Here is a 12,105-nt window from a genome sequence, read left to right as displayed (position 1 = left end):
CTCCCCGACACCCCGAACCTGGAGGGAGTGGGGCCTCCCCCTTTAGCCTCCATCAGGGTGCTCCTGGGGTCTGACCGCCCTTGAGAGCCTGGGAGCCTTTGCTAGTGACCAACACCCTCGAAACGAGATCCAGGGGCATGTCAGCTGAAGAATGAATGACAAAGAATAAGTGAGTGAAGGTTCAGTCCTCGTGCTAAACCGAGGGTGATGACGTGCAAGGAGGCGGGGAGCAAAGGCAGGGTCTTTCAAGATGGGGAAGAAAGGGGAACCAAACTTCCACTGGAAAGGGTTTTCCGTGTGTATCACTGTAACCCTAAATATGAAAACAGAGTCACCCACCACTGCTGGGAGTGCTGGACTCGGCCAGGGGGCACCTCGCTCAGGGTGGAGAGGAGCTGGCCTGGCATTAGGGCCACGATGTCACTAAAGCCAGGGTCCCAGGCAGAAAGGAAGTGGGTGCTATGGATGGTCTGGGTTTGGAGGGTGAGGTCACCCACCACCCGGCGGGCCTGGAAGGCCAGCATGTTCACAGTTCAGAGACGTGGCTTCCTGGCCTCTGAGACCCAGGTCTCTAACCAGGAGGCTCCTTCTGCAGAGAGATGGGCCCCAGTCACCAGGGCTCAGGGCAGAGGGTGGGAGAGGGACCTTCCGTGCCAACTCTCTGAGGTCAGCCAGGAGGACAGGGCAGGATTGGGGATGGCTGGGACACAAAGTCGCCTCGTCTCAGCTCCTTAACTGCCGGTCTTCAATCTCTCTCCTGCAGGGACTACAACGGAAAACAGATGCGGGAGAAACCAGGTAAAAGACAGGCCTTTGGACGCAAAAGCAGCCGGCCAGGGGCGGCCAGATTACCTGCCAGACTCAACTCCATCCGGAGGAAGGGGAGTGGGCCAGCCTGCACCTCTGCCCACCAGATGGCCACTGTCGTGACCACCAGAAACTTCTGAAGTCAGAGGAGGCTCTTCAGATGGTTCCACTACTGATTTATTCTGGTTTCTCTCCTTGGATTTTCTATTAAAAGAGTAAGGCTAGACGTGGCTATCCTGACAATCTGACATCACATACCTGTCCATTATAAAGTGGGACCAGAGTCATCGCAAGCAGGACCATGTTTAGCCAGAGACGATTTTCTTTCTCCTGGCAATTCATCGTGGACCAGAACAAAGGCTTCTGGGAAACGTGGAAGGAAGCAGGCTGAGAGGAAGATGAATGGCGGGTGATATAGCTCAAGGTCGCAGCTAGTGTCCACAGGTTAGTAGGCTTGTGGGGGGGTACACCTGGGGAGGTGCAGCTGCTCCCCACCCACCCACTCCCTCTGTTTCTTATGCTTTCTCTTCCCTGGTAACAAAACATTCTTCCTGCCTAAAGAGGTTGCAGCGATTTCATAACAGGAAGACGGTTCTCTTGTTATTGCTGTTGGGGATGGGATTGTACGGGGAACAGAAACATGATTTCTTGATTTTCTTCTCTAAACTGCAAATGGGGAAAACAACAGGAGTAAATAACAAGTGTTCTGTGAACACCTCGTGGGGAGGGACGGTCGTGATGTTTAAGAGAACATTCTGGTTCTACGCTCAATCTACAGGAATCTAATAACAATGCAAGAGAGGGCATTTCTGCCCTCTCTAATACACTCCTTGGGGGAATCGCATCACTGGGGATGATGTGAAACCGACCAGGGCAGAATTCAGTCGACGCCGTGTCCCAGCCCACTAGGGCCGGCTCCCTTGTGTATCCGTCTGGGGTTGTTTATCGGCACCTGCTGCAGCCTCTGCCCACATCAGCACCAGAGAAGGTGTGAGACTAGAGCTGGCATCACTCTGCTCATGCCGTAGATGAAGGCGTAAGATAGGAGGCACTACGAATTAATAAGGAAAATGCTTGTCCGGGAAAGAAGGAAACCCTAGACGGGGTACACACGACCGGGGCTGGGCCAGGGTACGTGAACGTCACCATGTGGTTGTCACCTCCTGCCCCGGCCGACTCCCAGCTCCTGTGGGTACCCAGCAGTCCTCCCCGACCCCACTTGGCCCCGGAACCTTTATGAAAGGACACGGCTGCCTGAACGGACGATGTGAGCTCACAGCAGGAGCAGGAAGAACCCATGCTGCCGGCGGGGCGCACCGCTGTTTTGGTTTGTTTGTTTTCTATTTTGGCTGTCTGGTCTTAGTTGTGGCATTCGGAATCTAGTTCCCTGACCAGGAATTAAACCTCAGCCCCCTGCTTAGGGAGCATGAAGTGTTAGCCGCTGGACCACCACGGAAGTCCCAGCATCGCTGTTTAAGCAGCTTTAAAGGAGGGTTTACAGCTAAGATTGAGAGATGGGTAACCAGTGAAAGTGTGAGCCCCCAAACGTGGTGGAGCTTGAGACACTCACGGGAGCCCAGGGGAGGAGCTGGACCTGGGGGAGTGGGTGAGCTGAGATCTGGGGGAGGCCGCTGGGCCTTGGACCCCACAGGAGGCGTCGGAGAATGAAGGTGAGAGCTTCTCAGTACACTGGCCACTCGCTTAGAGCTGCCAACACTGGGGAGATAACTCGGGTGCTCCTTCCCCCCCTGGCCAAGCCCCAGGGTGGTGTGGCCACGGGTCGCAGGCTTGCTGTGGGGCCAGACAGACTGGATCCCCATCCCATCCAGTTACTGAGCCTTTCTGAGTGGCTGTAGGTGAAGGGGACAGTGTTTGTGAGGCCCACACCCGGAGGTCTGGCATAGAGCAGATGCCTCCACCCCTGCAGTGTCTGGATTACCTGTCCCACCTGGAGCTTCTCCCCCCACCTGTCCTTCCAGGCCTAATTCAAAGCCACCCCCTAGACCCTAGGGCTAGAAGAGAGTCTCCACCCTGGACTTGGGAGCTGTGTGTCCTTAAGCAGGTTACCTAACCTTGCTGGGCGTCAACTGATGGATAAAGAAAGTGAAGTCACTCAGTCATGTCCGACTCTTTGTGACCCCATGGACCATAGCCCACCAGGCTCCTCCGTCCATGGGATTTTCCAGGCAAGGGTACTAGAGTGAGTTGACATTTCCTTCTCGAGGGGATCTTCCAGACCCAGGGATCGAACCCGGATCTCCTGCACTGCAGACAGACGCTTTACCGTCTGAGCCACCAGGAAAGCCAGTGGCCACGTGGGCAGAGCTGGTGCACTGAGTACATCCGTGTTCACAGGACATACCCCAGGCTCCGGGGGAGGGTATCCAGTGCCTCTCTCCCCACCCCGTCTCTGCGCGTTTCCCGCTGTGTATGTCTCTCGCTGCCTCTCCTCTACCATCGCGTCTCTGTGTCTTTCTCCCCGTCTGTCCGCACTTCCTTCTGTCTTTCTCAGTCTCCCTCCGCCTGCGTCTCTCTCCTACTCTGCGCATCTCTCTCCAGCTCTCACCCCGTGTCCGCGTGTCTTTCTCCGGCTCTCCCCTCCCTCCTCTCTCGGTCTCCTCGCCTCCTTCTCTCTGCAGGTCTGTCCGTGTCTGTCTGTCACTCCCACCTTCTTTCTCTCTGTACCCCACCTTCATCATCTCTCCCCCAACGTGTGGGGGGCAGCCCAGGACCTCATCTGGACCGTGGAGTCAACCTTCGGACAGAACCTCTTCAGCCCAGTCCTCTTGCCAATTATGAGCAAGGATATTTCCCCAAAAGGCTCACACATCAATACTACCCCACTCTGAACAAGTCCTGAGGTAAATGAGTATTACGTGACTGATATTCCACAGACAAGAACACAGTCTGCAAAACAGAGCAAAAAATCACCTTGGCCAGGGGACCCCGTCTCCAAATAACAGAAAAAAAGGACCGATTTCTGAGACCTCAGAGCAAGGGCACAAAGAGCCAACAGAAACATTATTAATAAGGTCTCTATCTACCTGGAAAAAAATGTGTATGCCCTTGTGGAGTTTATTCTTCCAACATCTTTGTGAAACGACTTCTCACTCTCCTTGAGCCCTGGGCAGTAAGTAAATAAAGGAAGTCAAACAGTCACTGACTTTCCCAGCTGTTTCCAGGGCGTTGCAGTACACACTAACACAGACAGTCTCTAGGACTGAACACCACTGGTAATCCTTGCTTTTTAGCAATCCGTTAATTGTACGGCTGTCCTGGCAAACTCTTAGGCACCCTTCAAAACCCAATTCAAAAAAGTCCTCTCTCAGACTTCCCCAGTAGCAGTGGGTAAGAATCTGCCTGCCAATGCAGGGAACACAGGTTTGATCCCTGGTCTGAGACGATCCTAAATGCTGCAGAGCAACTAGACCATGCACCACGACTCCTGAGCCAGGGCTCTAGAACTGGAAAACCGCAACTGCTTAGCCTGTGTGCCCCAACTACTAAAGCCCACGCGTCTAGAACTTGAGCTCCACAACAAGGGAATCCACAGAGATGAGAAGCCCGAGCTCTGCAACGAAGAGTTAGCCCCTGCTCTTTGCAACAAGAGCAAGTAAGACCCAGAACAGCCAAAAAAAATCTGTTAAATCTTTGCTGCCACCACCCACCCCAGGAAGGTCCCGCCCGTGGTTCCCAGTGGACCTTCCAAAGGCTGGGTGCACGGGCCCACTTTATTCCCTGACCTTCCGCTAGTCTGTGAGCTCTCAGGGCACAAGGTCACCATCTCCCTCATCTCCATCTCCCCAGACCTAACATGGTGCCTGGCACCTGCAGGAGGCTCAGTGGAACCAGTCCATCGAAGGACCCATGAGGAGGTGACCACAGTTTGTGAAACAAAGGCTGCATCACAAAGATTTCTCACTAGACTGTCCCATGGGGTTGTATATTCAGGGTCAGGCGCCCTTGAAAAATCTCAGGCACTTTGTACAACAAGTGCCATTGTGAATCTGCCACCTCCAGGTCTCCGGAAGAACCCAGAAAGGAGCAAAAAGGAGTCAAGTAGTTGGACCCCTGGTTCCTGCCTTGAAGGTATGACATGATGGAAAGAATGAGAGCTTTGAAACAAGAGACCCGGCCTTGACTCCTGCCGGCCAAGCAATGAGCCTGGAAGCCTGGTTCACGCCTCCGTCCAAGGAGTGCAAGGGAGCCCCTGGGAGCCCTGGCAAGTGGTTGTGTGACATGGCTGACTGTGACCTTGGTCTTGATTTGGGCACGTGGGCCCTGGTTTCAGCCCAGGATTTCTGAGAAGAGACGAGAGGTTGTTTAAGAGAGAAGTGGAGGGAGGCGGCCTCTTATGTGAAGGGAGGAACGTGGTCACCTGGGGCCCCCAAGAGGCCTCTGAGCTGACTGGAAGGTAGGAGGCCCCCAGAAAACATTCATGGAATGAAGAAAAGAGGGAGCTGGTGTGCGGGACTGAGGGCCGAATACGGTGGAGAGGGTGCTGGGCCCGGGAGGTGAAGATGAAGACCGCCTGTGAGTCAGACAAAGACACGCGCTATATGATGTCGCTTGTATGTGAAATCCAAAAAAATAAGACACGTGAAATTATTTACAAAACAGAGACAGATTCACAGACAAAGAAAACAGACTTAGGGTTACCAAAGGGGGCAGAATGAGGGGGGAAGGATAAAAAAGAAGCATGGGATTGGCAGACACACACAACTCTATTCACACCACTAACCACCGAGGTCCTACTGGGTAGCACAGGAAACTATATTCAATGTCTTATAACAATCCGTAACGGAAAAGAATCTGAAATATATGCATCACGTATATGCATACATATAGCTGACTCACTCTGCTGTATACCTGAAACTTACACAATCTTATAAATCAACAATACTTCAGTAAAAACAGGAAGGAAATAAAGAATAAAATAAAATACCCCTTCTATTATAAAAGACTAATAACAGTAGACGAGAATGCTTTATGTCCTTATTTGATGAAATTGGAAGTTAGAAACCCTATCTTGGCCCTAACTTTAAAAAATATAAAATTTTTTTAACCAGTTCACAGAACCCTTAAATCTGGGAGCTACTGCCCCCTCTTTGGGCTCTAAAAACTGACTTTTCCTTCTCTTGACCCCACCTCCCACCTCACCTCTCCAGGACCCACATGAAGCACCTTTGTGATACCCCCAGGCTCCCAGCCAGCCCATGGGGAGAAACTGAGGAGGCTGCAGCCTCACGGGGAGAGTGGCAGGGGCCAGGGGGTGCAGGGGACCTGCCTCTCCCTGGATGTCACCGTGACCCCGTGGTCCAAGGCCCCAACACGCCTACACAGGCCCTCACTGCTTGTCAAACCAAATTTCAAGGCCAACAGGGCAGACATACTTCCCACTAGACAGATGAGGAAACTGAGGTACAAAAAGGCCAGTGACCTCTCCAAGGTCAAATCTCCCAGCAAATCAATGGCAAACTTCACAGACTGACGACCAGCACAGGGCAGTGGTCATTATCTCTGTCCGCTTCTGAACGAGGTCAAGCAAATGCCCAACCAAGCACAATTTTCATGAAAAGTCTTCGTTTTCAATAATCAATTGAAATCATAAAGCATTACATGTCTAACCTGCTCAGAATTTTTTAATGTCAAGGATGCCTTTAAAGAGTTTGCTATTACTACTACTAATAGTTGGGCAGAAAGACTACAAGATTCTTCTAAGGAGTAAGCTCTTTAAGGGCGGGTTCCACGTGACGCAAAGAGCTGACTCATTAGAAAAGACCCTGATGCTGGGAAAGATTGAAGGCAGGAGGAGAAGGGGATGATGAAGGATGAGATGGTTGGGTGGCATCGCTGATTCAACGGACATGAGTTTGAGCAAGCTCCAGGAGTTGGCGATGGACAGGGAGGCCTGGCGTTCTGCAGTCCATGGTGTCACAAAGAGTCAGACATGACTGAGCGACTGAACAACAATTCTTGACATTAAAAACAACCCCACCTCTCTTTCCCCTGGAGGCCTGTGCTGGATGCTGCAGGCTCTCCTGGCCCCTTGGCACTGAGACCAGAGTCCAGATGTCCCTAGAGGGCTACAGAGGAAGAGACAGGCCTGGGTCTTGCCCCAGCACGCATGACCTGTGCCAGTGGAACCAGCTGATGGCAGATGAAGTCAACCGCTTCCAGGGTAATTAACTTAGATCCAGACAGCCCATTAAGAGAAAACGAGATTCAAGATTAGAACGGAAAAGTTTCAGCGACGTGTGGGTGGGGATCGAGGCATATTCTGCTTTCTAAGAAGGGGCCTAGAGGGATGGCAGGGGAGATAGAGGAGGGTTCCAAATACCTCCAAAGGAACAGGATGCAAAAGACCTCCCTCTGCTAAAATCTGAGATGGGCAAAGAGGGAGACGACCTGCAGTGGGGGCGGCGGGGGAGGGATGGATAGACAGCAGTGCTCTTGGTTTTTTGTTCTTAAAATAACAGCTAGTTGAGATACAAGCTACATATCACAAAACTCACTAATTTCAAGCATATAACTCAACAGTTGAAGAGAGTTGTGCAACCGTCACCACAACCAACCTTAGAACATATTAAGAAATCCTGTGCTTATTAGCAGTCACTCCCCATTTGTCCCAACCTCCCAACCCCAATCCTAGGCAACCATGAATCTATTTTCAGTCTCCACAGATTTGCCATTCAGGACATTTCACATAAATGGGATCACACAATATGTGGTCTTTTAGTGACTCACTGCATTCACTCAGCAGGTTGTTTCCAAGCTCTGTGTTGGGGCGTCAGTAGTTGTTGCTGTTTAGTTGCTAGGTCACATCTGACTCTTTTGCAACCCCATGGACGGTAGCCAGGCTCCTCTGTCCATAAGATTTCCCAGGCAAGAATACTAGAGTGGGTTGCCAGTCCCTTCTCCAGGGGATCTTTCCACCCTAGGAATCAAACCTGCACCTCCCACATTGCAGGCCGATTCTTTACCACTGAGCCACCATTTCACTCCTTTTCCTTGCCAAATAATATTCCAACGTATGGACACATCACTTTTGTTTATCCACTCATCAGCTGATGGACACGAGTTTTTTCCATGTTTATGTACAAGCTTTTGTGTATACATAGTTTTCATTTCTTTGGGGTATATACCTGGGAGCAGAATAGCTACATCCTATAGAAACTCTCTGTTTAGCTGTGTGAGGAACCACCCGACTATTTTCCAAAGCAGCTGCACTATTTTCATTTCTACCAGCAGTGCATGAGGGGACCAATTTCTCCAAATCCTTGCCAACACCTGTACTGATTAGACTTTTTAATTCTAGAAATCTCAGTGGTGCAAAGTGGTATCTCGTTGTGGTTTTGATTTGCATTTCCCTGATGACTAATGATGTTGAGCATCTTTTCACACTGTGCTAAGCACACTGTGCTTATTGTTCTGTGCTAGGTTGTGTCTGACTCTTTACAACCCTATGGACTGTAGCCTGCCAGGCTCCTCTGTCCACGAGATTCTCCAGACAAGAATACTGAAGTGGGTTGCCATTTCCTTCCCCAGGGTATCTGCCCCATCTAGGGATCGAACTGGCATCTCTTGTCTGCATTGACAGGTGGGTTATTTACCAGTAGTGCCCCCTGGGAAAACCCACACGCTTACTGGCCCCCTGCATATAGACTTTGGAGAAATGCCTATTCAAAGTCTTTACCCGTTTTTTAATTGGTCTGTCTTTTATTACTGAGTCGTAAGAGTTCTTTACATATTTCAGAAAACATATGATGTGCAAATATTTTGCTTCATTTTGTGAGTTGCCTTTTCACTTTCTTAACGGCGTCTTTTGAAGAACCAACGTTTTTAATTTTAATGAAGCCCAATTTATCTAAAGTTCATGCTTTTGGTATCAGATTTAAGAAATAACTGCCTAATTCAAGGTAAAGAAGATTTAGATCTATTTTCCTTCTGGAGTTTTACAGTTTTAGCTCCTATGTTTAGGTCTTTGATCCGTTTTGAGTTCATATATTAGTTAATAATGTAAGTTATAAGTGGAGTGAGGTTGAAGTCCAAGTCACTCTTCTACATATAGCTATCCAGATATATCAGCACCATTGGTTGAAAAGACTATTCTTTCCCTATTGAATTATCTGCTATCTTTGAAAATCAACTGACTGTAAATGTGAGGATTTATTTCTGGACTTTCAATTCTTTTCCCTTGATCTATATGTCTATCCTTGTGTCAGGACCACACTGTCTTGATTACTCTTGCTTTGTAATAAGTTTTGAAATCAGGAATAAATGTAAGCCCTTCTACTTAGCTCTTCTTTTTAAGACTGTTTTGGCTATTCTGAGTCTCTTAGGTTTCCATATGAATTTTAGAATCAGCTTGTCAATTTCTGCAAAGAGTCCAGCTGGAATTTTCATTGAGGGTTGTGTTGAATTTGCAGATTAAATTTGGAAGTAGGGCTGTCTTAATGATATTAAGCCTTCCAATCCATAAACATGGGATGTCTTTCCACTTAATTAGGCCTTTAATTTGTTTCAAAATATTTAGTCATTTCCAGAGTTTAAGTCTTGTATTTTTTTTTTTGTGACATTTATTCCTAAGCATTCTATTCCTGATGCTACTGTAAAAGACATGATTTTCTTAATTTAACCCTCAGATTGTTCACTGCAAGTGTATAGAAGATGCAATTCATTTTTCTGTATTGGTCTTACATCCCACACCTTTGCCAAACTCATGAATAAGCTCTGAGAGTTTTTTAAGTGGAGTCCTTATACAAAAATCATCTCACCTGCAAACGGTTTTACTTCTTCTTTCCAATCTGGATGTCTTTTATTTCTTTTTCTTGCCTAAGTGCTGTGGCTGGAACCTCCAATACAAGGTCAAACAGAAGTGGATGTCAGACGTCCTCGTCTTGTTCCTGATGTTAGAGGGAGAGCTCTCAGTCTTTCATCACAAGCAAGATGTTAGCTGATGCACGTTTAAGTTAAAAACTGTAGCCTGGAGTTGACAACATTATGAGACCTCTCCCAGCAGTGAAGAGTGGAAAGCACACAAAATGTTCCATATATAAAAATGAGCATAGACAGGAAAAAGATTAGGGAAAAAACCCCAGAGCTTCCTTAACTTTGTCCCCTGAGCTGTCCCTGGGTGGTGTGAAGTGTCCAGCCCCCTCTGTGAGGCCCACGGCCTGCTGGATCTCAGGGCAGGCTGCACTCTCAGCTCACCAGGCCACCGTTGTGTTTGTCCTCAAGAACCTGCTTATCCCAGCTGTATGTCTGCAGTTACCTGACTTAATTAAATTGTACATCAACTGTTGCAATAAGTGTTAGAAAGGAACTGTTTTTATGAAATGAGTCGAATATTTGAAGAAGATTGCTGTTAAATTAGGCATGGACAAAATAGCTGAATAAATTTAGAAATGTATAAAAATTTGCACATATTGGGCACTCAGTTCCTACTTCACTTGATAGAAACCAAGAATCGCAGAAAATGTATGAAGCTACAAAAAAGATAATTCGGACAACACCCAGTGGACCCGTAACCCAAGAAAGACCTGGGGCTTAAAGCAGAAGAAGATGAGAGAATGAACACAGGCTTCATGTTAAAATGAAATATTTTACATTAAAATAAAACGCTCGAAGTATGCCTGTTTCAGGGGCTTCCTTGGTGGCTCAGTGGTAAGTAATCCACCTGCCAATGCAAGAGATGTGGGTTTGATCCCTGGGTAGGGAAGATCTCGTGGAGGAGGAAATGGCAAGCCACCAGTATGCCTGCCTGGGAAAATCCCATGGACAGAGAAGCCTGGCAGGCTACAGTCCATGGGGTCGTAAAAAAGTCAGACATGACTTAGTGACTAAACAACAATAATGCCTGTATTTTATTTTCATTTTTATGATCCCCTCTTTCATACTCTTTTTAATTAAGCAACTCGTCACCAGGGCTGATGGTAGCAGAAGAGGGCTTTTTCCAGACATGAACACACAATGGTTACCTGAGTAAGTATGACAAGATGTCATTTTTTCCTCTCTCCTTTTTATCATCTAGTATTTTCAAGATGTTCTAATGAGTATGTGCTGCTTTCATAGCAGAGAAAATGTGCGATGAATTTTCCTTTTTAAGATTCAGATTCTATTACTTTTAGCTAGTAATGGGGAGAAATTCAAGAATGCCACACTGTCCCAGCCAACACTGCCCCCGGAGGTACCAATAAAGCACCCCGGGGCTACACAGGTAAATGAGATATGGAATGGGAACAGCAAGAATCAAGGAACACATCAGGACTCCCTGACCTGATAAGCACTGAAATAGATCCCTTAATTTGGTCGAAACTAAGAGGAGCCCCTGTGCTAAGTATACTGGGTCAGCAGCTGAAGAGCGAGGCTTGCTTTTGGAAATGAGGCAGGGCCTGCTGGATCAAACAGGCTTGAATAACATCATGCCACACAAATCTGGATTTCCTGGGAGAAGGCCAGAATCCAGAGTATTTCTAAAGAGACACGAGGCTTCTGGGGTAAGAGGTCGGTCTCACTGTACCTGTCCTCTACTGCCGATCTGGCTTTCACACCCCCAGCACTGTGCTGGGTTTCTCATAGGCAGCTAGGAAAGGGACAAAAGAACGAATGATGTGCCAGAGAGTTGTTTAGCAGGACACTGGTCCTTCTCCAGCAGAGGAGGCCTTCTGAAATGGTAGAGGCTGTTGAGAAACATCCTTCTGTTATATACCCCTTCCCCACATTCTCAAATAGGCTTCCCAGGTGGCATTAGTGGTAAAGAATCCGCCTGCAATGCAGGAACCGCAGGAGATGCACGTTTGATCCCTGGGTCAAGAAGATGCCCTGGAGGAGGGAATGGCAAACTGCTCCAGTATTCTTGCCTGGAAAATTCCATGGACAGAGGAGCCTGGTGGGCTACAGTTCATGGGGCTGCAACTGAGTGACTGAGCATGCAAACACACACACACACGCACATTTGAAAACACACACACACACACATTTGAAATACAGTCTGCTAAGCCAGGACCTAGTCTGAAAGACCAAAGACACAGAAACAAAGGAACTGGGGTGCTTAAGGTAAGGTGTTTCGGACTGTACATAGTGCCACATATGATGGAGGCCTCCAGGAATTTCTAACTTCTCCTAGAAAGAGGCAATAACCCAGGTGTGTTTAAATCTGTAGGGGATCGACTTCCTTGGCAGTCCAGTGGATAAGACTCTAAGCTTCAGGGGGTGTGAGTTCGATCCCCATTCAGGGAACTAAGATCCCACATGCTGCATGACATGGCCAACAAATAAGTAAATCCGTAGGGGACC

General features: G+C 48.3%; 1 protein-coding gene across 3 annotated transcripts in view; it reads right to left on the bottom strand.

The window, feature by feature from the left end:
• HPCAL1 (hippocalcin like 1) overlaps window positions 1-12,105 on the bottom strand; it is a 114,128-nt gene that overhangs the window by 60,603 nt on the left and 41,420 nt on the right. The window contains exon 2 of one of the 3 annotated variants that reach the window (XM_055399124.2): window positions 9,585-9,713. The exons of the other annotated variants lie outside the window; for them this stretch is intronic. The gene's annotated coding sequence lies outside the window, so the exon portion shown is untranslated. The remainder of the gene's footprint in view (window positions 1-9,584; window positions 9,714-12,105) is intronic. 3 annotated transcript variants of the gene reach the window in all.

This window comes from Moschus berezovskii, chromosome 11, assembly GCF_049115385.1.
Source record: "Moschus berezovskii isolate FMDL1 chromosome 11, NW_MosBer_1.0, whole genome shotgun sequence".
Lineage (NCBI taxonomy): Eukaryota > Metazoa > Chordata > Mammalia > Artiodactyla > Moschidae > Moschus > Moschus berezovskii.
The sequence above is the reverse complement of the archived record's forward strand: the minus strand, read 5'-3'. Positions and strand labels throughout refer to the sequence as shown.